General features: G+C 43.0%; 1 protein-coding gene across 1 annotated transcript in view; it reads right to left on the bottom strand.

Annotated features, from left to right (window-relative positions):
• Positions 1-25,704, bottom strand: part of CTNNA3 (catenin alpha 3) — a 955,294-nt gene that overhangs the window by 262,232 nt on the left and 667,358 nt on the right. The gene's annotated exons all lie outside the window — the stretch shown is intronic.

Raw genomic sequence — 25,704 nt, 5'->3', positions numbered from 1 at the left:
TAGTATAATGGTTAAGAGTGTTGGACTAGTATCTGGAAGACCCAGGTTTGAATTCCCTCTTGTGCCACTGAAGTTCGCAGGGTGACCTTGAGCCAGTCAACTCTCTCAGGCTAACCTACATTGTGAGGATGAAATGGAGGAGAGGAGAAAGGGGAGAAAGGCAGGTTATAATAAAAATAAATAGTAAAAGGATGAGAGAGAGAGAGAGAGAGAGAGAGAGAGAGAGAGAGAGAGATGGAGAGAGAGATGGAGAGAGAGATGGAGAGAGAGAGAGAGAGAGAGAGAGAGAGAGAGAGAGAGAGAGAGAGAGAGAGAGAGAGAGAGAGATGGCAATGCCTTTAAACAAACACTATGGTAGAGATGTGTGCAGTTCTGTTTGGTCCAGCTTGAGAAGCATACTGCAGAGCTAGTTAAGGTACAGAAAAGGGCAACTGAAATAGTGAGTGGACAGGAGTACCATCCCTATCAGGGGCTTTTAAATTCAGAAGCAAGATGCCAAAGGGAGGCATTATGGAGTTTTATAATGCATGATGTATAAAAAGAGATATTTTTTCTCTCTCTCCCACAAAACAGCAGACGTTGAGTGCATCCTATGAAACTGTTTGACAGACATAGATTCAGGTCACACGTAGAAAGAAAGAAAGAAAGGAAGGAAGGAAGGAAGGAAGGAAGGAAGGAAGGAAGGAAGGAAGGAAGGAAGGAAGGAAGGAAGGAAGGAAGGAAGGAAGGAAGGAAGGAAGGAAGGCTCTGTTTATGGGCTTCCCACAGTTATCATGCTTGCTGCTGTGGGGTTCAGGATACTGGACTAGTTGGACCCCTGTCTGATACAGCATGTTTCTTTTTATCTACCAGAACTCGGTGCAAAAGGAGCATGCTGTCATTCTTGTTGATAGAATACTCCACAGACAAAGCCCACACATTAACCTTAACATTTAAGTACATCTGGGTTTTTACTAATAGCACATTGTTCAATATAATACGTAAGGGTGAGTCTTTTTTTTATCTGAAAAATACATTTTAGGCTGTTTACTTCTAGAGTCCCATGGGTATATGAAATGATAAAGATGCTGGAAGTAATACATGAATTGTGTCTAAGACATGTTTATTTGCAAGTATTAACAAGAAAACATTCGTATCCAGAGGCAATGAACTTTTAACTCCAAGATCGTGCTCCCTGAATGGAAATGCAAATATGCCACTGGCTTAAGAAAAAAAACAAATTCTGATTTGTGCAGCAAATAAAGAGTTTCCTAAGTACTAGAAACAGGGAGTACTGTTTCTCTCCACAATTGAACTGTTGATATAAATGGTTATTTAATTTATCCTGTGTATTCCTGCAACACTTTTAATGCTCCATAGTCTCTCACTGAACTTTTATTCTCAACATCTCCATGTCTCCTATCATACTGCAGGAAAATCATGACTGAAAGACAGAACTGAGTTAAACACATACAAGACCAGCGAGTTTAATGGGCTTAGATGCACCGGAGTCTTTCTTGGATCATAGTTGGTGGTTTATCCAAGAGTCCTCAAGGAGGTTTGTGTTTGACCAAGTATTTGAATTCCAGCCTCCAAAACTTAAACAGAAGGCTATTTCTACCACTTCCACTCTTACTGTTGGATGAAGTTTAATGCTCCAAACATCTGTGGGTCCTTTCTCATGCTCCTTTCACAGAAGAAGCAGAGCTGATGCTGTCAACTTTCCCTCCTCCCTGCAGCCTCCTAATACAGGTGACTACTACTCTACATGGGTCATGTGATCCTGGGAACAAATTTTCCTGGGTTAAAAATGGCTGCTGAGGGGAAAGCTGAAAACATCAGCAGTTGCCAGTGCTTTCAGTTGAGAAATCACAGACTTTTAAAAAACCTCATGTATTAATACCCTTACTATTGAGAGAAACCAGCTCTCAAATTAAAATCAATCTCAATATACCAGTATACAAATGCCAGTGCAGAAGTTTGGAAGAATGGTAGGAGGGGACATTTGCTGTTCACACTTCCAGATTCATTTCCCACACTTTCTTTTTCAGCCACTGTGACCATATGTTCATCAGGCAGCTTATTTCTTCCATTTATTTTTAATTAAAAGGTGCAGTTTTGGGGGGAGGGGGTTGCCCCTCAACACAAGGAAAGAAGTCTTACCAAGTACTGCAGCATCTGCTGGGGCTCAGGTGACCAAGAAGCTGAGACTGCCCCTTGTTAGATCTGATGCGGTAGGAAGCATTCTGGTTAGTAGCCTAATACCCTTACCTCCAAACACACCTACACACCTTCTAGCTGCAGATGACTTCTAATTGCTAGGCTCTGTGGGGTCCCTTCATGGAAGCATCCCAATAAACATAAACTAGGCAGAATGGTAACTTCTCCTACAAAAGAGCCTGTAGATAATGCTTAGTGGAATAACAGATGGTACAGATTTAGCTACAGTCATTCAGTTTAACATACACCTGGAATTGGCCTAACCATAACAACATTAACAAATATTCACAGTGAAAACAGAGTCCTATGGTGCAGGTACTTGTTTAAGGTGGCCTTGGAGTTATCATTTTGGTAATTGTGATACTGGGCTTGAAGCTCTGCTTCATGTTGATAGCATTCCCTGTCAAACCAGGAATTATTTACTTGGTGAGTCATAGTGTTACGGGGAATGCTGGGATCTCCAACTTTTAATGGGGGAATTAGTCCGTTTGGAGACAAATTTAGAGCACTAACGAGAGGCTTTAGTGGGGTCTATTCCTGTGTCTACGCAAGGTGAGCAAAACCAGTAACGAACAAATGGCTCAAGAGACTGAATGCAGTCAAAACAGGATGTACTTTATTTAGGGGGAAAGGGGGTGCAAATCATACAAGCGCAATTGCACGCAATATTCACACACACACACGAGTTCTAAAAGGGATAGCAGTAAAGAGAGTCAATAGCTACCTGTCCTGCAAGGTTCCAAGGAGGGAAGCTGTTGAGGGGGGCTATTACACTAACCAGCGTGTTATAGCCAGGAAGCCGTGCAGAGACACGGGGCGCTCTTTTTGGATCCGAAGGAGAAGGCATGGACATGTGCCAGGGCTCTTTGCTTTATAGTAAAATTCTGCCCTCCGGGGCAGACTGACTCACAGGGCATGTGAGCAGTGGGGCACAAAGGTAACATTGCTTTAAAATTGGAGAAAGATTGAGTGGTGAAAAGGTGTGGGCCAGGGTGATCGGAATATGAGGGGATTATTGATGACTGTCAATCACTCAGCGATTGTGTTATTGACAGCTGGCAGGAACTGGGAGCAGGAAGGGGAAGGAGAAGATGGGATTAGCCTGCCCTGAGAAGGAATGTAAGGTGTGGAAGGGGGAAACGCTATTGTTCTCAGTCTGAAGTCGTCAGGCAGATCTTGATATGCCGGCCGTGTCTTTGATTATGCAGAGGTGTCCAGGAAGACAGCTGTTCCAGGGGCGAGTCTCTGGCAGAGAGGCTCAGGAGCAGATTTTGGAGTTCTCTGTTCTGCTCTGCATTCAGATCCAAGATGGAGTTCGTCCCCTTCCCTTCTCCGGGTCTAGGTGCTGTGTGCCATTCGCAGGTCCCTGCTGGCTCCATACAGCGACGTCCAGTGGGGTGTCTGGGATGCTCCTGTGTCTTGGAGTGTGGTGTTGTCTCTCTCCATACCTCCCCTGCCATTCAGCAACAGTCCCAATGTACAGACACGAGAGTCCAAGGGTGCCCATATTACAGGGGGTATAGAAGGGTATCGTTACAATAGTGTCAACTTTACATGGGCAGGGAGTATGGTAGATTAACTGTGCCAAGATGTTAAAAGAGCTTAATAGCTCCCGTGGTGCCTCAGCGTTTATTATCTCCCTCTTGAGTGCATCTAGGATTTCACTTTGGAACAGCTGTGTAATCGTCAACTATTAATACCATACTGGTAATTCCAGTTGCAGCTCTACAATTCTTGTTCTCATTCTTGCCTTAAATCACTGGTCTTCAAGCTTCTGATACTAAGGGATGCCTTAGTATCAGAAGCTTGAAGACCAAGAGGGAGAGGCAGCTTCAGGAGATGGACTCTATGGCATCACATCCCTGCTGAGCTCCCTCCCCTCCCCAACTTTACTCTCCTCAGGGACTGCCACGAAATCTCCAGGAATTTTCCAAGTAGGAGTTGGCAAACCTTGTGGGCCCAACTGTTGCTCCATGAAAATAGATGATGCCCCACAAAATGTGCCCAACACATCTCTGATTCTGTGAAAAGCCAGGGAGAATCTGTACCAGTAATCAAAATGTCTTCCAGAGAAGCTTGCGCTATGTTATCAATTGTCTTATCAAGCTTCTGGGGTCTGATGAACACAGCTTGAAATCCAGTGTCTTAAAGAAATGCAAGAATTATTGCCGTTTCATATCCACAGTCTGCAGACTCTTTCAATAGGGCAAATATTCTAATCGGAGAAAGGTCATGTGAGTAAACCTGGGGCGTAAACTGCTCCCCTGATTTTACCACACAACAGGGTGACCTGAAGAAGGCCAAGAGACATTTAGAATGACACTAGCAAACAACTCATACTGAACCTGATAGATTATGCTATAGAGCCCATTGGAAGACTTATGAAGCAGTGGTCATGGTGGCAAAGAAATGTTATTACTCTGCAAATGTAGTATCAGCTAGTTCACAACCATCCTGATTGTTCAAGGTAGCTCAGCAACTGCTGATGCCAAAATCTGAGCCTTTAATGTTTCAGGAAGAGACAATTAGCTGTGATACTTTTGCCAAGTTTTTTGCTGATAAAATATCAAGAATACACATTGATCTGGATATCAGTCGTCACACAGGCACACCAGAAAAAAGGCCTAATACACCACCTGGTCTGTCTATAGATCATTTTGACCCAGTTTCCATGACGGATGTGAGCAAGATCTTGGGATCTGTGAAGGCCACTACTTGTAGTCTGGATCCTTGACCATCCTGGCTGCTACAATCATGTAAGGACCACGTCAACAAACCCTTAGTATGTATTATAAATCAGTCACTAGCTCAGGGCACCTTCCTTCAGCCACTCAAAGAGGCGGTTATCTGTCCACTACTTTAAAAAACCATCCCAATAGAAAAATGATGTGGACAATTACTACCAAGTCTCTAACCTGCTCTTTCTGGGCAAAGTGATTGAGAGAGAATTAGCAGACCAACTCCAGGTCATTGTTGGATAACTCCTCTACTCTAGACCCTTTTCAGTGAGGCTTCAGGTCAGGCTATGGGACATAGACAGCTCTGCTGACTTTAGCTGATGACCTCCGTCGGAGTGTAGACAAAGGCCATGCCTCTGTCTTGCTCTTACTGGATTTATCTGCAGTCTTTGATATAGTAGATCATACCATCTTGTTGAGGCACTTGGAGGCAGAAGCAGGTATCAGGGGATGTGCGGTGAACTGGTTCCAACCATTCCTCATGGATTGGACTCAAAGGGATGCTATTGGAAACCAGTTATTATTAGTGAGGGTCCCAACCTGTGGCTTTCCACAGAGTGCAGTTCTGTCCCCCATGCTTTTCAATTTCCATGTAAAGCCCTTAGGGCAAATCATTTGTAGCTATGAGGTTGGTTGTCATCAATATGCGGATGATATCCAGCTCTACATATCCAGCTCCTGGTGATGCGGTAGAAGTTGTGAGTCGCTGCCTGGCTGCTGTGGTAACTTGGCTAAGAGCAAACAGACCGAAACTGAACCCTGAAAAGACAGAGGTAATGTTGGTTGGGAAGGTGGAGATCATTGTGCTTCCCACTTTCGACAGAGTTCAGCTGACCCTTGCTGACTCTGTTAAGAGCCTCAGGGTTATACTAGAGAAGCAAGTTAATGCAGCTGCGAAAAAGTCTTTATTCCAATGCAGCCTAGCCTGTATGATGGCTCCTGATACAGCCACCTGGATCCATGCCATGGTGGCATCCAGACTAGACTACTGTCATGCACTGTACACTGGTCCTCCCTCAAAATCAATTCAGAAACTCCAGTTGTGACAGAATGCTTAGGCTCAGCTATTAGTAGGAGCTAGGTGGAGCATGCATATTACTCCCATTCTACAGTCACTCCACTGGCTGCCCATCAGTTATTAGGCTCAATTTAAGGTATTGGCTGTCACATTCAAAGTCCTTCATGGCCTTGGACCCTCATATTTGTGAGACAGCCTCTCCCCCTCCTGGACAGCCAATGACAGCTTCGCTCATCTGGGCAATGTCTTCTGCAGGTACCAACCTGCAAATGGGCAGAATCAACAACTGCCTCTATATGGCCTTTTCCATTGTGGCCCTCATCTTATGGGATCGCCTGCCTGAGGAGGTCAGGAAGGTCCCCCACTCTCCTGGCTTTCTGCAAACCATGCAAAGCTGAATTATTCAATAGAGCTTTTCTATGCAGACAATAGAGTTACACTGTACTAAATGATTCACAAATGTATATAAATTATTAGAGATTGTGGTCTATACTACTGTGTTTAGATTACTGAAACTAGGATCCTACTAATTTCTGCATCCTTTAATGAAGCTTTGCTTCAGTTGTTTTTAGATTTCTGATTGTTTCTACAACCCTAATCCTATTGTATTGTTTACTGCAATTGTTTACTGAATGTCGATTGTATTGAATGCCATCCTGTCAATTGTATTGACTCACTCTGTGTAATCCACCTTGAGTCCAAGGGAGAAAGACAGACTATAAATGATGTAAATAAAAACAAATAAATGTGCTTCCACATAGCTATTTAGGAAAGCAAGCAAGCACTTTTGAAGTTGGCAACCCAATTTTACATGCCCCTATTTAAATGTTCTCTCAATTCTGCACCAAATCACTTCATACTGCTACCCTAAAATAATAAAGAAAAGATAAATTGAAAGTGATTTGCCTTGTTGTTTTAGTTTAATAAATTATGTTAAATTGAAGATTGCCAGTGAAATGCCTTTAGAGAACATTTTCAATTACAGGAAAAGCTATGCTTTTTGGCCCATATAAATTATAACCCTCAGTACAATGCAGCAGCTACTGCATTACCAAAGGGCATCCATCCAGCAAATCCCAGCTCTAGCTAACAGCATCATCTTGAGAAACTTACTTGATGACTCATAGTGCTCAGCAATGTATCATTTTTAATTGCTCCTTTTGAAACTATTAGAAATCATACATAGCAGAACTTAAGTGATAAGTTGAACATTTCAGCACATTATTTAATAGTAAGCCAAATAATGGGGCATAATCCTTTCCCTATCCACTCTGTCTAGCTGTGGAGACACTCTACACATTAGGCCTGTGCATTCAGATGCTGACTGCATTCATGCAACATGACTAGCCTCTTGTCTGCAATGGAAATAAATGTGGCTTGCACACTTTCTTCTGCTTTCCCCTTTCCTCTGCCCATCACAAACATACTGATTTGGGAAAACTTAAATCAAGTGCCAGTTTCCCATGATGTCTAAATGCAGGCATTCGGGCACATTGAAGTTTCTTTACTCCCCTACAAATGAAGGCGTCTAAACTAAAATTAGACTGAGGTTTATAATCCCAGTTGGTGGGGAGGAATCAAGTTTCACTTTGTTCAGGTGCCTGCAAATGGCATGGTAAATTGGAGTCTTATTCAAAGGTAACAAAATCAGGGGGAAACAGGCGGGAGCATAAGATCGTGATAAAAAGCTGTGTCTATACATACAATCAGGTAGCACTGAAGACTGGGGGATATGGAAGATACTATCCTTGCCCCTTCCAGACAATAAGGAGCCCTGCTGTCTAGGCAGACAGAAGCCAATGTTTTGCTTGCACGTATTGGTTATACAGACAGGCAGCACTGCAGACAAGGAGAGGATGAGCACAAATGCTACCGTTCCCCCTCCCCAGGCAGCATCTGCTGCAGATTCTCAATGTGTACGAGACAGACAGACATCGAATGAGACTTGGGAGATCAGCAGTGAGAATCTGAAAGTACTTGACATCTTTAATTTTCTTGGCAGGCCCCCAGTTTAGGGAGGATTAACCCTTTCCTACTGTGCGACTTCCCCCAATAAATATCCCTCCACAGATGCTACTAGTCCTAGTTGGGTGGGGGGAAGGGACAGGAATTTTTTTACAATTAATTAAATCAAGGACCAAATTAGATGTGATGATGAGGAGAATCCCTATGAATTTAACAAGTGAGCCCCTTTCTGAGTAAAGGCACAGGAGGGGGCAAGATATAGCTCTCCTGACATGTGCACTCCATTTTTGTTTAAAAGTAGGCAACCTCCACCCGTTTTCTCTACATCCAAGTACCTGTGTAAATACATGACAATTGTTCATTATTTGTCATTATTTGTGCTCAGCACTTCCTTGCGTTGCCAAGTGCCTCTCTGTGCCCACTCTGCCTGTGAGTTTGTGAACTGCTTTTTCCATTCAGTCTGCAACTTTTGGCAAGGAAATCTCTTGCGTGAAAGGTACAATTCCTGAGCATTTCCGGTGGAGGGGGAAAGCTTTCTGTCAGAAAATATGTCTCCTCTAGAAACCAAATGGAAACTAAAACTAAATCGATTAACTAAAATCGATAGCTTTAGTCACTAATTTAACAAAACCAAACTGAGTTTTTAAAAAATAGATCAAATTAAAAATAAATCAAAAAAAGGTGGCGATGGGGGGGGGGAGATAAAACATTCCTACTGTGCATGCAACAGGGTTCCAGGAACTAAGTTGGAGGAGCCATGTGTGTTTGCCTCTATCTGGTTCCCAGGTGCAGTTCCCCCATATGGGAGCAGCAAGGCTCCCATATTCCTTTACCCCGTGCAGGCTTTGACCAGCCTGGGCTTTTATTTATTTACTTACTTCATTTATGCTCCATCTTTCTTCCCAATGGAAACCCAGAGCAGCTTTGATCCTCCCAATAACCCTGTGAGGTAGGTCAGGCTGAGGGTATGTGACTGGCCCAAGGTCACCCAGCAAGCTTCCAGAAAGGAGCACAGATTCAAACCTGGGGCTTGCGGATCCTAGTCAGTACTGTAACCACTACACAACACTGACCACCTGTAGCAAACAGGCTGCTTCTGTCAGAAGTATGGAGGATCCACTCAGTCATACTAGCAGTCCCAACTGTTTCATTGTGTTCCATTAAGAGAGGGGACACTGATTGGCTACTATTAGGGAGGCCACGGTACCATGAGATGATAGGATGTGGGTAGGTTGGCCCACAGAGTAGCTAGCATTAAGCACAGCAACAGTAATGTCACCGAGCACATTAGTGGATTGGCGCTAAGCAGACAGGCCTACTCCTCGTGTATATTACTACGTGGCCTCAAATAAGATGAAAGAGGCCTTCTTAATCCCCTTTGCTTCACCCTGCAGTTGTGAAACCATGCCAAATAATAATTAAGGTGATGCAACAAGACAAAACAGAATTGTATGAAAAGGTGAAGAATGGACCAGCAAGGAAATATGGATCAGAAATTTAGGCTATCATCTCAGAAACACCTTTGTGTATGATAATATCTGACACCACATGCAAGGATAGGTGTAGACGATATCAAAACCACAAAATTGGTTAAGCATATAGGAAGAAGCAATGAATGTTGCTAGAAGTGTGGAGATTGGAAAGAATATTCATACATGGTAGCCAAATACATATGTAACACCATTTTTGAATGCTGTTCGGAGTAATGTCATGAGAATGTCAGGTCACATGCTGCTTATGGAACTCGAAATATGGAAAGCTGCAAAAAATGTTTCTTGCTTATTCCGAAACAAAACACTGATAATAGTTTTATCATCAACAGCTACATAGAGCTGGAAACATCCAGATTCATGTCTAAATGGAATCCCTTGACCGAAGAACGGTACACTCCTTCTATCTGGGATGCTCGTCCTCTTCCACCGAGCATGCAGCTTTGGGAAGGACACACATGGAGCCTTCTCTAGCTAGAACTGATCCACATAGGCACATATGTTGGAAAAGACAGAGGAAAAACCAGATTAAAAAAATTACATCCATGACAGAATTAAACTCAACTTTTTTAAAAAAAAAGATGTTTAAGGAGTTGTGGTGTTGGAAAAGAAATCTGGACGAGGAAGTTCCATCCATTTGAAAACCTAAGCAAAGGCTCTGTACAATGTATCACAATATATTGATATACACTTCCCAAGTAGTGAGAAATCCCAGTGGCAGCACTACAGGGGTTTGTTTCCTTTGATAGCAGCTAAATTTAGAAGTTGCCTAAAGCTTGTTAGTTAGAATTGCCATTGAAAAAGCAAATGTCTCAGTGAATATCACTGACAATACTTCATACAGGTGTAACTTGAAAATATGCAGTGGTCTAGAACACATTAAAGAGATGGCACACGCATGAAGGTTGACTGATTTTAAAGATTAAGCATTAACTTGCAAATGTGCAGCCATCTACTCGTCCAGAACTCTGCAAATTATATACAGTGGGACTAAGTTTCTTTATGTATTACAGGCTTCCCAACATGTCTCACTTTGGGCAAGAAATCACGGCAACTGAATAAGAAATCACACCAAAAGGCAATATGATAAATATATAATAAGATCATGAATGGTACAATGCAGGAGACAGAGCACGGAAGGTGATGGAACCATAACCAGTGCTACTCAGACCACCCACACACACACACACACACAGATTCCTGCTGGGCACCACTTATACCACCCAACCCAAATATCAAATAAAAAATCAGGTTACTCCCACAATCCGCTAGGTTGACCAGAGTCCCCAAAATATTGTCCCCCTACTTCCTTCCACCTTGGAACCTCTGACCATAACCACATTCTGACACTGATTTTTAGATAGCAAAGTCACTGCAAAGTGACATTCACACATCTTGTGTGAGTGGTGAGCACAACAGGGCTGCATGCATGTTTCCTGCCGCTGTCGTTTTTATGCACTAGAATTTTTACATTTGCTGTTTTGACTATCAATGTAGTTTTATATTTTGTAAGCTGCCCCGATTGCTCGGGGGCAGACAGGAGGCATATGTCAGTTTTAAATAAATAAACAACAAAATCAAGCATCCAAAATAACTGATAATCTGCCTTAGTGCTTTTTAGAGGAAAGTAATGAGCAAAAAAAAGTAATGAGAAAAATCAATTAAGATTAGAGAGAGATTATGAAATATACTGAGGGCATGAAACTCATCATCAATGGGACTATGCCATACATTCATCAATATTCACCTGCATGTTGATTGCCAGAAATTCTGCAGTGCTGCATCACAACTGTGTGAAATATTTCAAATGTACTGCAGAGTGAAAAGTTTGCAAAAAATTAAAATGATAAAGGCTTATAACATCTTGGTGGCAGATCCGATCCCTTGGTCTGTTTGTAGACATGAATTCCCTATTGACAAAAGAACTGAAGCTTTTCATTTCTATGAGCGGATGGCCGTAAGCAATATTTAAATAATCTAGTAGAGAATTAAATAGGGGAGGAAGAAAAAAATTTTTTACCGATGAACTATGGGCCAGGATATTAACAGCAGACAAAAACATAAGCACGGTTATTGAGAGGTTATAAACTGAAACGAAAAATAGTACAAATACAAAGGCTCGCCAATACATGTTTAATGAAAGTGAGCCTCCAATACAGAACAGAGACAATTGCAAGGTGAGGAGGGAGAGGAGCAAAAGAGAAAGACAGGTGCAATGTGATTCTGCAGCAAACAGAAGGAGCCCAAGGGATTTTCAGTAGTGTTCCAAAAGATTATGAGTTGGATGCAGACTAAATTTTAAACAAGTTGGGTCCAGACTATATAAATGAAACAACATGTGTATTTTCCAGTATCAATATATGCAAACAGAATACAGCATTTAGCAGGGTTTACATTTGTACTTAATGAAACCAGAAAAGACACACATTTCCATATTCAAACAAATAGCAACTGCATCCATCAGGAGTATTGTGGGTAGCATGTGCTCCCAAGTACATGTGGTTGCATCTCTCCCACAAGTAACGTATGATATTTGAGCTGATATGGAAGTTCTCTCTGTCATGTTCAGTCTGTGATAGCTCATTCACGTGTTGAGTGATAATCATGCATGTCTAAAAGAATCCAGATGCGAATACACACACACAGAGAGGGAAGGAGCTGAAGATGTGGTTATATTCGGACTCCTTCCAACCTGCATCCCATTCCAAGATACTATGGTAGAGGGTCTAGGAATAACCTGTCTCCGACACTGCTGTTGTGCAATGCCAGGTCCATTAATAATAAGACTGCCACCCCGGGGGGCGTGGCATTGATTGTCCGGGGGGCTTTCTCCTTCAGGGCCCTACCTGATCTGGGGATACCCGGCCTTGAATGTGTTGGTCAGGTGTGGGAAGCTGAGGAGAGCTTGGCGATCTACCTGGTGTACTGGCTGCCTAAAGCACTGACAGATACCCTGTTGAGCTTGCTAGAGGCCATGGCAGGCTGAGCCTTGGAGTTCCCTATATTGATAGTCTTGGGGGACTTCAATGTCCATGCTGATGCCACATCTTTTTCACATGCCTTGTACCTGGTGTTAGCGGCACTGGGGCTCCCCTAAGTTGTTTCGGGATAAACACACCAAGCAGGCCACACACTAGATCTGATCTTTGGGTCATGGATAGGTTTGGATCTGATGCCCAGTGAGGAAATTCTATGGTCAGATCACCGGTCAAGGCCGGGATTGACTTTCTGCCTCCTCCTTGTTTGGGCGGAGAGCTTATTTATGCTCGCCCATGGAGGCTTCTTGATCCTATTGGATTCCAGAGGGCCCAGCGGGATCCTTTCTCCCCTGGCGATTCCCTTGATGTGCTTGTGGAGGACTGGCATGGTCGACTTTCCACCACCACCCATTAAATTGCTCCCTGACACTTTCTTTGCCCCCACCAAATACTGAGGGGCTGTGGAATATGAAGCGGGAGCTTAGACAGCTAGAGCGAGTTTGGTGGCGGACTCGCAATGAAGCTACAAGAACATCTTATAGGACTTTTATGAAAGCCTATTAGGTGGCCGTGAAGGCTGCTAAGAAGGAATTTTATGCAGTCTTCATTGCATCCGCTAGCTCTCACCCGGCACAATTGTTTAGGATAATGAGGTCTCTTAAGTCATTGGAAGGATAGTCAAATGTAGGTGCAAATTCAACCCATAGATGTGAGGCATTTGCGAGCTTTTTTGCAGATAAAGTCCTGTTGCTCCACCATGACTTCCCTGCCAACTTTGAAACAGTAAGGGAACTAGAGGTCCCTTGCCCATCTTCTGGTCCATTTTTGGACCAATTCAGCTGGCTTTCAGAAGCCAATGTTGACAGGATCCTGCTAGTTGTGAGGGCTACCACTTGCCTCTTGGACCCGTGCCTGTCCTGGCTGGTTAAAGCTAGTCGGGATGCAATGCAAGCTCCCCTCAGGGAGATTGTCAATCTATCCCTTAGCACGGGAGTCTTCACAGGGAGTTTGAAAGAGGCAGGGGTACAACCGCTCTTAAAGAAACCATCTTTAGATCCCAGATATCTGTACAACTACTGCCTTGTGTCAAATCTTTCATACTGTCAGGTAGTTGAGAGAGCAGACACCAAGCTGCTACAGGGTTTTCTGGATGACACATTGGCTCTAGACCCATTTCAGCTGTGTTTCTGCCCTGGCCAAGGAACAGAGATGGCTCTAGTTGCCCTCACAGACGATCTCCATTGCCAGCAGGATCGAGGCAGATCAGGGCTGCTGATACTTTTAGATCTGTCAGCAGCCTTTGACATGGTCAACTACTATCTATTAGACCATGGCCTCACCAATGTGGGGATATGGGGCTCAGCCCTTCAATGGTTGCACTCCTTTCTCCAAGGTTGGGGTCAGAGGGTAGCACTTGGGGAGATGGTATCACAGCAGCACCCTGGGGTCCCACAAGGCACAATCATCTCTCTTATGTTGTTCAACATCTTTATGCGCCCCCTCACACAGCTGATTAGAAATTTCGGGCTCGGCTGTCATCAGTATGCTCTAAACAAAAATCCTCTAAACAAAAATCCATCTGACTAAACCAACTTCAAACATGAGTATGCCCTACTGATTGGCACATAAATTTCAACCTGAGAGTCATTAAAGGAAATAAAAGGGAAATGTAATACATATAGAATGAACATCTAACCTCTTAACATTTTTTTACATGCCAGTGATCTAGTGAAGTCACCATGAATGACTTCAAACTAGTGCAGACACCACACTGGCTCTCTGTTTAATACAATTAACCTATCAGGAGCCAATCTTTGAAATACAAATTCCTGCCTTGCTCCCCCAGTAATTTCCCCTCCCTAGAGCAAATCCCCCTCTCCTTCCTTAACCCAAGTTAAGCAGCTTGTATTAACTATGACTAAAGTTACCATACTTGAAAACCCTTGGAATATAGACTTACCAGAATCAAAATCTCAGCAAAAAGCAGAACCAGAATGATTTGATGCTTGTAAAATAGGTGTCAGAAAATTGCTTGCTTTGTTTGCAATGTCTGTTCACTGTTGAGTTTAGCACCATAGAGACTATCATCTCAATGATTTGCTTACAGCATTTCAAGTAGTTTTGCATTTGCACAGTGAGGGTATTCAGCATACCAGCTGGAGGCAAAGCTGCTGTTGACACATATTCATAATTTACTGGCTTATTTTGATTAGGCATCTGCCAAGGCCAACAGGGGCAGATCACACACCAGTGGCTTTAGACCATACGTTCTGCTTTTATCCCTGCGCACTTGGTGGTAATTATGCTGGTGGCACATGCTCAGTACCTCTGGATTGGAGTACAGTTCACAGGCGCTATTGTGAGAATGGACAAGTCCAATAAATACAAATGAACAAGCATACACATGCTCAGTTTTGGGAGGCAGGCAGAGGCAAAATGGACAAGCCTGGAACATGCAGCTCCACCCCCCACACACACACACACATCCTGCTAAATCGAGCATCACTTTTTACTGTACTGATTTTTAATACAAAGATGATGAATGAGTAATAGGAACAGGGATGGGGAAGCAATGTTAAGAAATGGACATGTACAATTTGAATGAGTGAAAATCAGTCAAGCATGCTGTTAGTGAACAACTATGAATGGAGCATTCATGGAAATAGTGGACTTCATGTCTTCACCATGTAGCCACCCCACATTTTAAAAATGAATTGCATCCAATACAGTTGTCCAGGGTGATTTTCTTTGCATAAGTGGACAATCCAAAAATGCATCATGTATAGAAGGAAGAAAGCATTGCAAGTTAATTTGCTGTCTCCCTTATTATTTTTGTTTATTTTATTGACAATAGATATTTTTCCTTTCTCCCCAATGGGGCTCATGACATTGTTCTTCCATTTTATTGTCCCATTTTATCCTTAGAGTGGCAAAATATAATATGGTGTAAGTGGCCTTGGGTCCCCATTATGGAGAACGGTGGGGAATACAAGAAGTAAATAAATAATAAGTATAGCTGAAGGAGGGCAGATAAAAGCTAGGTTGTTGATGGGTGGGAAGGAGAGAAGAAAGAAGGGAAAAGTGAAAGATGTGGGGGTTGCCAGGAGGAAGGAAAGAGATAATAGTATGCAGAAGGGGACACTGGGGGAAAGGAGGCGCTCTCCCCTGCAGGTCTTTGCTGTTCTCCACCCGACCCTGCAGCCAGTACTGCAAAAGCAGGCCAGTTTCCCCATGCTGCCAGGGGGAGGGAAGGGGGAAAAGCTGAAGGCAGGGGAGCAGAGAAAGATAAGTTGGCTGGTAGGTGAGAAGGATAGAAGGAAGCAGAAAATGGGGAGAAATTATGGGGGCCTTGAGGGAAGAGAAAGAGGAAATAATGGGAAAGGGAAAAGGAGATGCCCTTGCAAGTTGTTGCAGGGCCCCCACTTATTATTATCTATTTGAGTCACACTCCTTGTTAAAGCTGTTTTCAAAGTTGCTGCTTATTCTGACACTGATTCTTTAAAATAAACAAAGTTCTCTTTTGGAAAAAAAATCAGATGAAGATTCACACTATTTAAACAAAAACCTGAAAGGGGAAGGATGAAAAGCGAGACTAGATCTTATAACCAGAATCAGCCATAATGTGACCAGGAAGGTACAGCAAATTAATGTTATTTAGCATTTTAGAATACAGGAGTATTGGTGGTTGGATGGGGTGTTTCAAAAGGTCTTTTTGTATACCGTGTGTTACAATCCATGTTCTTCCTCTAATAATATAAACAGATAAGGAACTTGGGTTCAGAATAAGTGGCATGCACAAGGATGCTTCATAAGTCGTCTTTTTCTGCACAGAGATAATGTCCATGAAGAAAAAGTAAATGCTGAAATGTCACCTTTGAAGGATTCTGCATTTGTTTTGCTGCAAATAGGTGGACTGAAAACCCCCGACTGTGCTTACTGACTTCCCAAACCATGGGTTTCTGGCAAAATCAATACCCATCAATGGTGACTGTATAAATGAAATTTTCTTCACAGCAACAATCTCCATGAGGAAAATGCTATGTGTTAAGCAGCCCCAACCCCAGAAAAGAAAAGCTACTTGTAAAGTCTATGGTTGATCTGGTTTGAGCTCTTTTCAACCAAATCATTCAATTCCTCTGGCAACAAGGAATTCATACTTCCTAATTTTTACTGTGGCCAGATATCTTGGACAAACACACAGGAAGGAGTTCAGAGCTAGTGTGATGTAGGGGGATAGAGTGTCAGACTAGGATTTGGGAGACCCGGGTTCAAAACCTCAACTCAGCCATGGAAACTTCCTGGGTGACCTTGGGCCAGTCACTCTCTCTCAGACTAACCTACATCACAGGGTTGTTGTGAGGATAAAATGGAGGAGAGAAGAACGATGTTATAAACTACTCTGAGTGTCCATCAGGGAGAAAAGTGAGGTATAAATAAATACTTCTTTCATAAGGAATACCACAATTGGCATATGTGTTATGCTTGGAAAAGGAACGCAGGCCTGGTTTTTAGGAGGTCCAGCTGAACCATGCATTTTTTATAGAGCTGGACAGGATGAGAAAGCTTGGCACCTTTAATTAGCAGTGGAAAAGAAAATGCAATGGCTTCATAAGCAGAACTAGTGGAATGTCGCGTATTTGCCTCCGAATCAATCCTGAACCCCTTTCATGTGTTTTGAAACTTTCTGTATTTTGATTCTGTATTTCAGATCCCATATCTGACAAAGAATCCCTTCCCAGTTTCAGTGCTGTGATCCTGATCTCTTAATGGCATCTGAGCATTCCACCTACGATGCTCTTTTCAGATGCCCAGGCCAAATGGTGGGCTGCTTTAGTTTTGACAGTTCCACTGAAGCTTCAACCAATTTATGCCATTGGAGAATCTGATTCATTTGCTTCATCATTAGTTTCTATGCCTCCCCTCCTACATTCTTCCACTGGGTGCAAACGAACCTGCAGAATCTCTCTTTACCATCTGTGCAATGTATCCTTTATATATCGATAGCAAATTCCTTCCGCGTTTCCTCCAAGTGCAGTCAGATAATTGTTTGTCTCTTTCTGTTCCCTTGATACTTTCCCATACGTTAAATGTTTTTGATGGAATGAGTTTCTACAGTTCTTTCTCTCTCGTGCACATCTTCTAAGACTGCTGCGTCCCAGTTCCTGAGCCCACTGACTTCCATTGTGATTGAAAAGCTTGTCTACTGTGCACCTTAATTATACCACAGATACCGCCGCACTCCCAAACAGAGGATTAGTAGTCTTGCCTTCATTTCTGCTTTATACTTTGCCTGCATTTGAAAATAATTCCCCTTTGATATAAAGTGGGCTGGCAAGCATCATTTCCCTAAAACTAAACTGTCACTCTGAACCATCAGCCCTTTCACCACTGGCAATAATATCAAGGTGAATCCTGAATCATTCGTTCTCCCTCTGCACAGTGCCATCCGATTAATGGCATCATTAATTTAAAAACCCAAAAGCATTCCTGATCTCTGCACTTAGAACTTTCTCTACAGTCACAGCATTTCTTCCAGCAGGATAAAAAATTTTATTCACTTACTTTCTCTGTAACTTCTATCAAGAGATTGAATATGCAGCAATATTGCAGTGGTCTTCAATCCATGGTGCCAGTACTTACAGGTGGGTCATGGAAACCCCCTTGCTGGGTGACAAGACTGTACAGAACTGAGCCATTTTTCACTGCCTCATGGAATGAACTCCTCTTAGCATATGTGTATAAAGAACAATGGTGTATTTGTATGCCACCTCCCTAAAGCTCTGCTTGAGGTGCCTTACAAGTCAAATGTTATTATATTACAGGGTACATTCATGATTACTTGTATTCAGAAAGAGTGTGTCTTGTACAACCAGGTAGTCAAGGCAATTGGCTAATAAAATAAAACCCAAAAGTGGAGTCATGCCTCTCTAGGAATCACTGGAAATTCTATGGTAAAACCATAGAGTTTTCAGCACTTCTTAAAGAGGACTGGTGTCACTTCCAAGGAAATCCCAGATGCTGATGGCCATCCCCCATGCCCCCCATCAGCCTCCACTGGTTGCCATGCTAGCTCGCAGGCATTACTCATTTTGACTAATGCAAGCAATAAACAGCCAGCCAAACATGTCAAAAAATCAGGCGGAGCAGGGCTGCAGATGCTAGATTAAGTAATCCAAATTGGCAGGCAGGTGGAGCCCATCATGTTATCAAGCCCCACCCAGGGAAGAGAACCAACCAGTAGGTGGCTGCAGCTAACAAAGGACTCCAGGACCCTTCCTGACTGGGTGAAAGCATGGACAGGAGGAGCCAGCTCTGGGAGGGGATTGGAAGGGTGGCCTATTTAAGTCCAGAGAAGATGAAGTATTCCCCTATAGGCACTGTGTGGGGTATAGAAAGGAGGAGGAAATCAGGCGGTGCCACTCGCTCCCCTCGCCAATCAAAGGCCTTGTGGATCTTTGGCTAAGGGAAAGGCCATGGTGTAAGCAGGCAACATGGGCTTGATGAGGGAGATGAACAAACAGAAAGAGACAGAGAGAGGTGTGATGTTATATTTTTCTTTCCATTTCTTTTTAAGTGTTGGCTTTCTTCCCTCCCTCCTCCAGACCTTCTTCTCCAACTAGAGCCAGCGTGGTGTAGTGGTTAAGATCGGTGGTTTGGAGCAGTGGACTCTGATCAGGAGAACCGGGTTTGATTTCCCGCTCCTCCACTTGAGCAGCGGATGCTAATCTGGTTAACCAGGTTGGTTTCCCCACTCCTACACATGAAGCCAGCTGGGTGACCTTGGGCTAGTCACAGCTCTCTTAGAGCTCTCAGCCCCACCTACTCACAGGGTGTCTGTTGTGGGGAGGGGAAGAGAAGGTTATTGTAAGCCAGTTTGATTCTCCTTAAGTGGTAGAGAAATTCGGCTTATAAAAACCAACTCCTACTCCTCCTTCTTCTTTCATCCTTGGTGTTGAAATGAGGCAATATAAACCACCTCTGTTAGTTTCTTGCCATGAAAACCCCAAAAAGGGGTCACCATAATTCGGCTGCGACTTGACGGCACTTTACACACACAATGCACATGGACTCAAGGCCATAGTGAGAGACTGGAATCAGGGAATTCCTAATGTATCCTCCAAAAGGTACAGGGACTGTTTCCAAAGGCTATACCTCTACTAGCAGATTTAAGTGTTAGGTTTATCTAGACTAAAAAAAAATCTGTAAAGCACAACCATGGGTCCTGTCAACCTCCAAATCAACAACAGCCATTTTGAAGACTTGTTTTGCTTCAAACAGATCATGCCGAGTTGAGAATTTAACAAGCCTTTGTATGTTTTCTAAGTGGAAGGTGTTACATTAGCACTCACCTGCAGACCACTCACCTGCAGACTGTATTTTACTTGACAGGAATACAAATGTGAGGCTTCTATAGTTATAACAGTTAAAAACAGAAGAGGTAAATATGGAACTATTAACATAAGTATTGCAATAAATACTGGAGGATTTGCTCCTTCCCATCCTTCAGCCTGACACAGCAAACTGTCACAAAGTTTCTTTAAAAGACTACTCAAATATCCTGTCTGACATACAACAGTCAGGAAAGGATTCTACATAGTAGTAGTTTGAGCAAAGAGCCATAACATTTGTGGAGGAAAAAAAGGTTGTTGAGGAATCTCTTCCGTACCAGTGCCGCTCAGTCCTAGTGGACCCCAGACACACGTGGAAACAGTTAATGAGAACAGGGCATGTGGTAAACAACTTTCAAAAGGTCAATTTGACCTCCATGTTGAGTCACTCTTGTGAAGAAACATTTCCAGGAGCCAGGGCAGTGTAGTAGCCATGTAGGACTAAGATGGGGAAGCCTTAGCTTCAAACACCCATGAAACTCACAGGATGACTTTGGACCAGTCAACCTCTGAAAGATATTGGCTGTTAATGTAATTAACGCAGTAAGATGCACATGAAAGGCTGGGATGATAACCAAAATATAGTCTATTAAGTAACAAACACATTAAGTAAAATTAGTTCATGCCAAAGAACTGCTGATTCAGCGTAGCCAGCTAGTAAGTGAAGCATAACTCCAGATTCACTTCAACACATTCAAATATATAACCCTTTCTCTCAGTCTAACCTACTTCACAAGGTTGTTAGGATGAAACGGAGAGGGGAGAACCATGTAAGCAAACCTAAGCACCTTGGAGGAAGGGAGGGATAAGAATGCACACACACATCAATAACGTTTGAAACAACTAGGGGTTTATTTATTTGTTTATTTATTTTGTATCCTGCCTTTCTCCAATTGGGACCCAAAGCAGCTTACATCATTTTCCTCGCCTCCATTTTATCCTCAAAACAACTCTGTGAGGTAGGTTGGGCTGAGAGTGTGTGACTGGCCCAAAGTCACCCAGCAAGCTTCCATGGCACGAGTGGAGATTCAAACCTGGGTCTTCCAGATACTAGTCCGAAACTCTTAACCACTATACCACACTGGCTCCCACCCTTCAAATGTTATGTCTAGACTGAGGCCATGGGCAGGCAGCTCTGCCTAGAAGTTGTTCTGGAATGGATTTTCTCCAACTGAATAGAATCATAGAGTTGGAAGGGACCAACAAATACATATGGGCAGGAAAAAAACCAAGAATAAAATTCAAATGCATGCAGGATGATGGCACTGCTTTGCCTGTTCCCATACCAGTTGGGAGGGGCTGTGGCTCAGTGGTAGAGCCTCTGCTTGGCATGCAGAAGGTCCCAGGTTCAATCCCCGGCATCTCCAGTTAAAGGGGCTAGGCAAGTAGGTGATGTGAAAGACCTCAGCCTGAGACCCCGGAGAGCCGCAGCCGGTCTGAGCAGACAATACTGACTTTGATGGACCAAGGGTCTGATTCAGTATAAGGCAGCTTCATGTGTTCATGTGACCACCAGGGTCGTCTAGTCCAATCGCCTGCACAATGCAGGAATTTCACAACTACCTCCCCCACACACACCCAGCGACCCCTACTCCATGCCCAGAAGATAGCCAAGATGCCCTCCCTCTCATGAACTGCCTAAGGTCACAGAATCAGCATTGCTGACAGATGCATCTGTCAGCATCCATAACTTCCAATGGATATAACAAAGTTATTTGCCCAGAGTTATAGCAGGAAGAAGCAGAAAGAAAACAGCAGCTGTCAGAAGACAAAAAAGAGATCCTAGGAAGGATCTTTAACAGTTCATACTGAGGAAACTACAGGAGAAGCAATTTCTAGCTTAAATCCCAAGCTGAATATTAACCATGAACATCTCTTTGGCATTGTCTCCATTTTAGTAGTTCAAGTACATTTCACTCTCACTGAAAAATATGAACAGGAAGTCAAAAAGAAGTGTGACCAAGTAGCTAAGTAGATTAAAACAACAGTGAGCAAGTCTGGACATTGGGGGGGTGGGATAAAAAAAAGCCATTCCCTCCCCAAGGAACATTTCCAGTGAACTGTCATTATCATGCACATTGTGCTTTGATTCCTGTGGGATACCTGGGGGGCCAAGGTTTAGACTAAAAGGAGAACCAAACTAGCATAGATTTCATAAAATGTTTGAGACAACATAAATGAACAATCTGGCGGGGTACCAGAAGGGAGGAGACACTATCCAGGGCTGCCACTTGCTCACAGTTTGAATGGCTGTTCATATTTCAGGAACTCTGTCATCCTATGAAACAGTTTTAGGGACAAGTCTGAACCTCTGCAGCCTTACACAGTTATTCCAGTAGCTGGAGCCCATTCAGCGTTGACTGGAGTAACACTGCATAAGACTTATCTGCAAGTTCAAAGCTAACTGGTCCGAATGGAACATCCATATTTCGATTTTATCTCCCCTTATGAGAAATAAACCTGTGAATCTTCATTTTTATTCCAGTTTTTCTTTCCTAACTCTGAATAATTTCCCCATTAAAATTAACACATTCGACAACATTATTGTTGCATCAGTTGCACAGAAATGGTTTATAGCATATAAATGATACAAAAATAGCATATACATTAAACAAGAACAAAAACACCATTTGAGAGTACTTAAAATGAGGGAAACCAAAACCAACCAACTCACCATCAACATACAAGTTCTATCCAGAATGCAGACTGAAGCCCTACAATTATGACCTGAAAGATCCCCTCTTTGGTTTTTTCAGAATTCAAGAGGAGCTCAAAAGCTTCCATGCTGTGTTGTGCTATTTTGGCTAGTCTTCACAAAAGGTATTACATGGTATTGTTTTTTGGATTTTGCTGTGGGCCAACATAGCTCCCTGTATCCCTTATCCATTCCTGTGTTGTCTCACACTTGGGGTCCTACTTGTTTTGGTTCACTGATGTGGTGAAGGATTAGATTGACCATAAATTGCTTTGGATTTTTTTAATGAAATCCTATTCTCTGGAAACCCCTTTTCACACATTCTTGGCAATGGCTAATTCCATAGATACGGGGAGCACCAAGAGGCAGCTGGGAGAAGGAACCAAGCAGGGAAGTGAAACAGAGAACCACCAGGGAGTGCTTTGGTCAAGGTCTTCTTTTCAAAATTGACTCCTTCAGGAAGGTCATGAAAATCTTGCTGTTCTGCTTTGTGGTTCTAAAGTATTGTGAGCTTGACAGGTCTGTAATCTGCCTCCCATACAGTTCTAATGTTTTTGGGAGGTTTACCAAGTGTTTTCTGTTCAGGTATATAGTGTACTATATCATCTACTATATTGTCGGGTGATTTTGGGGGGCAATTGCGGAAAAGTGGAATAGAAATTTAGTTAATACATTTGTTCAACTTAACCACATAGCAAAGTACAAAAAAAAAAGAGGAAGCAAGATTTAGCAGTATGTTAAAGTCATGTTACAAATTAACCTCCACCGCACAATCAGTTAATGCAAGCCCTAGTGGATAAACATTACACAAAGCAAATTAGGCCTAATTTTAATTATAGGTTAAATCAGAGCATGAAAGCAACATTACTGAGACAGACACATGGTTCTCCCAGTTCACTTTCTTGACTGTAGATATTAGAAATGGATATTTATGGCAGCTATGTACAAATGTGCAGTGTACCTACAAAGAACATGATTCCTTCTTTCAGCATAAATATTATTAGCAACATCAGGGTCCATTTTATGTTTTAAAGTCCTGACTTGGCACATCTCTCCTCTTCTGAATCAGCAGTGCCTTACTACTTATGGCTTGTTACGGGTAACTTTTAGCTGCTCATATTATTTTGCATTTCCTGTTTTCCTCACTGGCAGGACATTTTAAGGGCAGATTTTTACAGGATCAATTCTCTTCTAAAGACTGTAAACATAGTGGTAGGATTGCCAACTCTAGGTTGGGAAACTGTTGGATATACAGGCAGAAAGGTACGGTCTGGATATTAGGGAATTTTTTTTACAGTGAGAGTAGTTCAACCATGGAATCAGCTGCCTATGGAGGTGGTGAGCTCCCCTTCACTGGCAGTCTTTAAGCAGTGGCTGGGCAGACACTTGTTAGGGATGCTTTAGACTGATCCTGCACTGAGCAGGGGGTTGAACTAGATGGCCTGTATAGCCCCTTCCAACTCTATGATTCTATGAGATTTTGGGGTGGAGCCTGGGAAGAGGATTTGGGGAGGGAGGGACCTCAGAGGGATATAATGCCATAGACCCGACGCTCTGAAGCTATTGTTTTCTTCAGGGTAACTGATCTCTGCAGACTAGAGAGGAGTTGTAATTCCGGCAGATTTGCAGGACTCATCTGGAAGTTGGCAACCCTACTTACAGGGCAGGAGTATACTGTCTGAAAAGAGAATAAATTCATGGGGGGGACCTCTTTTCTGCCTACCCCCTCCCTTCACCAGCCCCCTGTAATGTCCAAAAAGTAAATGCATAGAGTCTGGGGACCCTCATGTATAAAACATCATGTAGAATGAGGAGCTCCAATAAGGAGGGAAAAGTGGGCAAAATCACCTGCCCTCCCTGGCTCTGACAACCTTGCTCTTCTAGTGCAAGAGTGAGCAGTGGTTTTCTACTTTTCCTTTATTAGTTCAGTTCCCTGTGCGGCATGGGCATTGCACCCGGGAGGGTCTTAGACCCTCAGGGTTGGCTTTTGGAGGAACCTCTGTGAAGTCTTATACTTGTGAACAGTAGGTTCCCCCAAAAGCCAACACTGAGGGTATTAGTCAAATACTTTAACTACCCACCTTAAGGTTTTGCAAAAGTGCTAAAAATGGGACAGATGGAGATCGAGATCTGCAGAGAAGCCAGAATAGCCTGAACTACTGGGGCAGGAAAGCTTTTTCAAATTTTCTCCCTTAGGAGTTTATTTAAAACTAAACTAAAAGTTGCTCTAAGCCTGCTGCTTTGAATTGATACCTGAAGCCTTTTCCAGGGGAAAAAATCTGTGAATATTGCTTCTGGTTATATCCAATTTGTAAAAAGATTCTGGACAAGAACAGTCTTGAACAGTCTTGAGAAAAACAGAGAAGTAACATTCAGTTGGAACAGTTAAAGGTCTCTGGTGACGCAATTATTCATAATTTCAGCACATACCATGCTCTCCAGTTTTAAATGAAAGATATCCAAAAATAGGATGTTTCATTAATTGGGACAGTCATGCAAGATTCTTAAGACACTTTGCTATCAAGGCGTGCAAATGTGGAAATTAGCGTTGTGTGTTAAAATGATGTAGTGTGGAGTAAAGTTCAACAGAGGCACTACTGAGGGCACGCTGACATTTATTTTCTTTCCAGAGGCACATAAATCCCGATCTCCAGAGGGACATGTGCTCTAAAGTCTATGAAGAGAGCAGGAAGGTACTTGATCACCTTGCATAAAAGCCTTCCATGTCAGTACCATCATTGAAATTCCACACATAAAAAGCATGCGATGCACTCTTTAAAGAGACCAAGCCATTCGGGTAATTAATCAGCATGGCACAATTCCCTCAAGGTATTCTATTTCATACAAATAAACTCATCCCAAGCTTCCCTCTGAGGTAAAGGAGATCCAGTTGCCTCATTGTTACAAAATATGGCCAGCCTTAAGCGTATACTCGACAATACATACAACACATCAATCCCAGCCCAGCCCAGTTCCCCAAACAGGCACACAATACACAAACACACATTCATATTCTGCCTTGTAGACTATGCCAGTCAGTCCAGGACTTCAGGGTAAAGCTCAATTTATTGTGGGGATCTCTCCACCTCTAGCTTCCAAGGCCAAAAGGCCAGCCTTAAGGCCAGGGATAGTTCTCCCCACTCCCTTGAGGAGCGCCTGGATATGGAAATATACCAGCCCCAGAAGGTCCTGTTGGCAGTCTGAATGAGGTGACTCTCCCTTCTATAGTTTCA

This window comes from Euleptes europaea, chromosome 5, assembly GCF_029931775.1.
Source record: "Euleptes europaea isolate rEulEur1 chromosome 5, rEulEur1.hap1, whole genome shotgun sequence".
NCBI classification, from domain to species: domain Eukaryota; kingdom Metazoa; phylum Chordata; class Lepidosauria; order Squamata; family Sphaerodactylidae; genus Euleptes; species Euleptes europaea.
The sequence above is the reverse complement of the archived record's forward strand: the minus strand, read 5'-3'. Positions and strand labels throughout refer to the sequence as shown.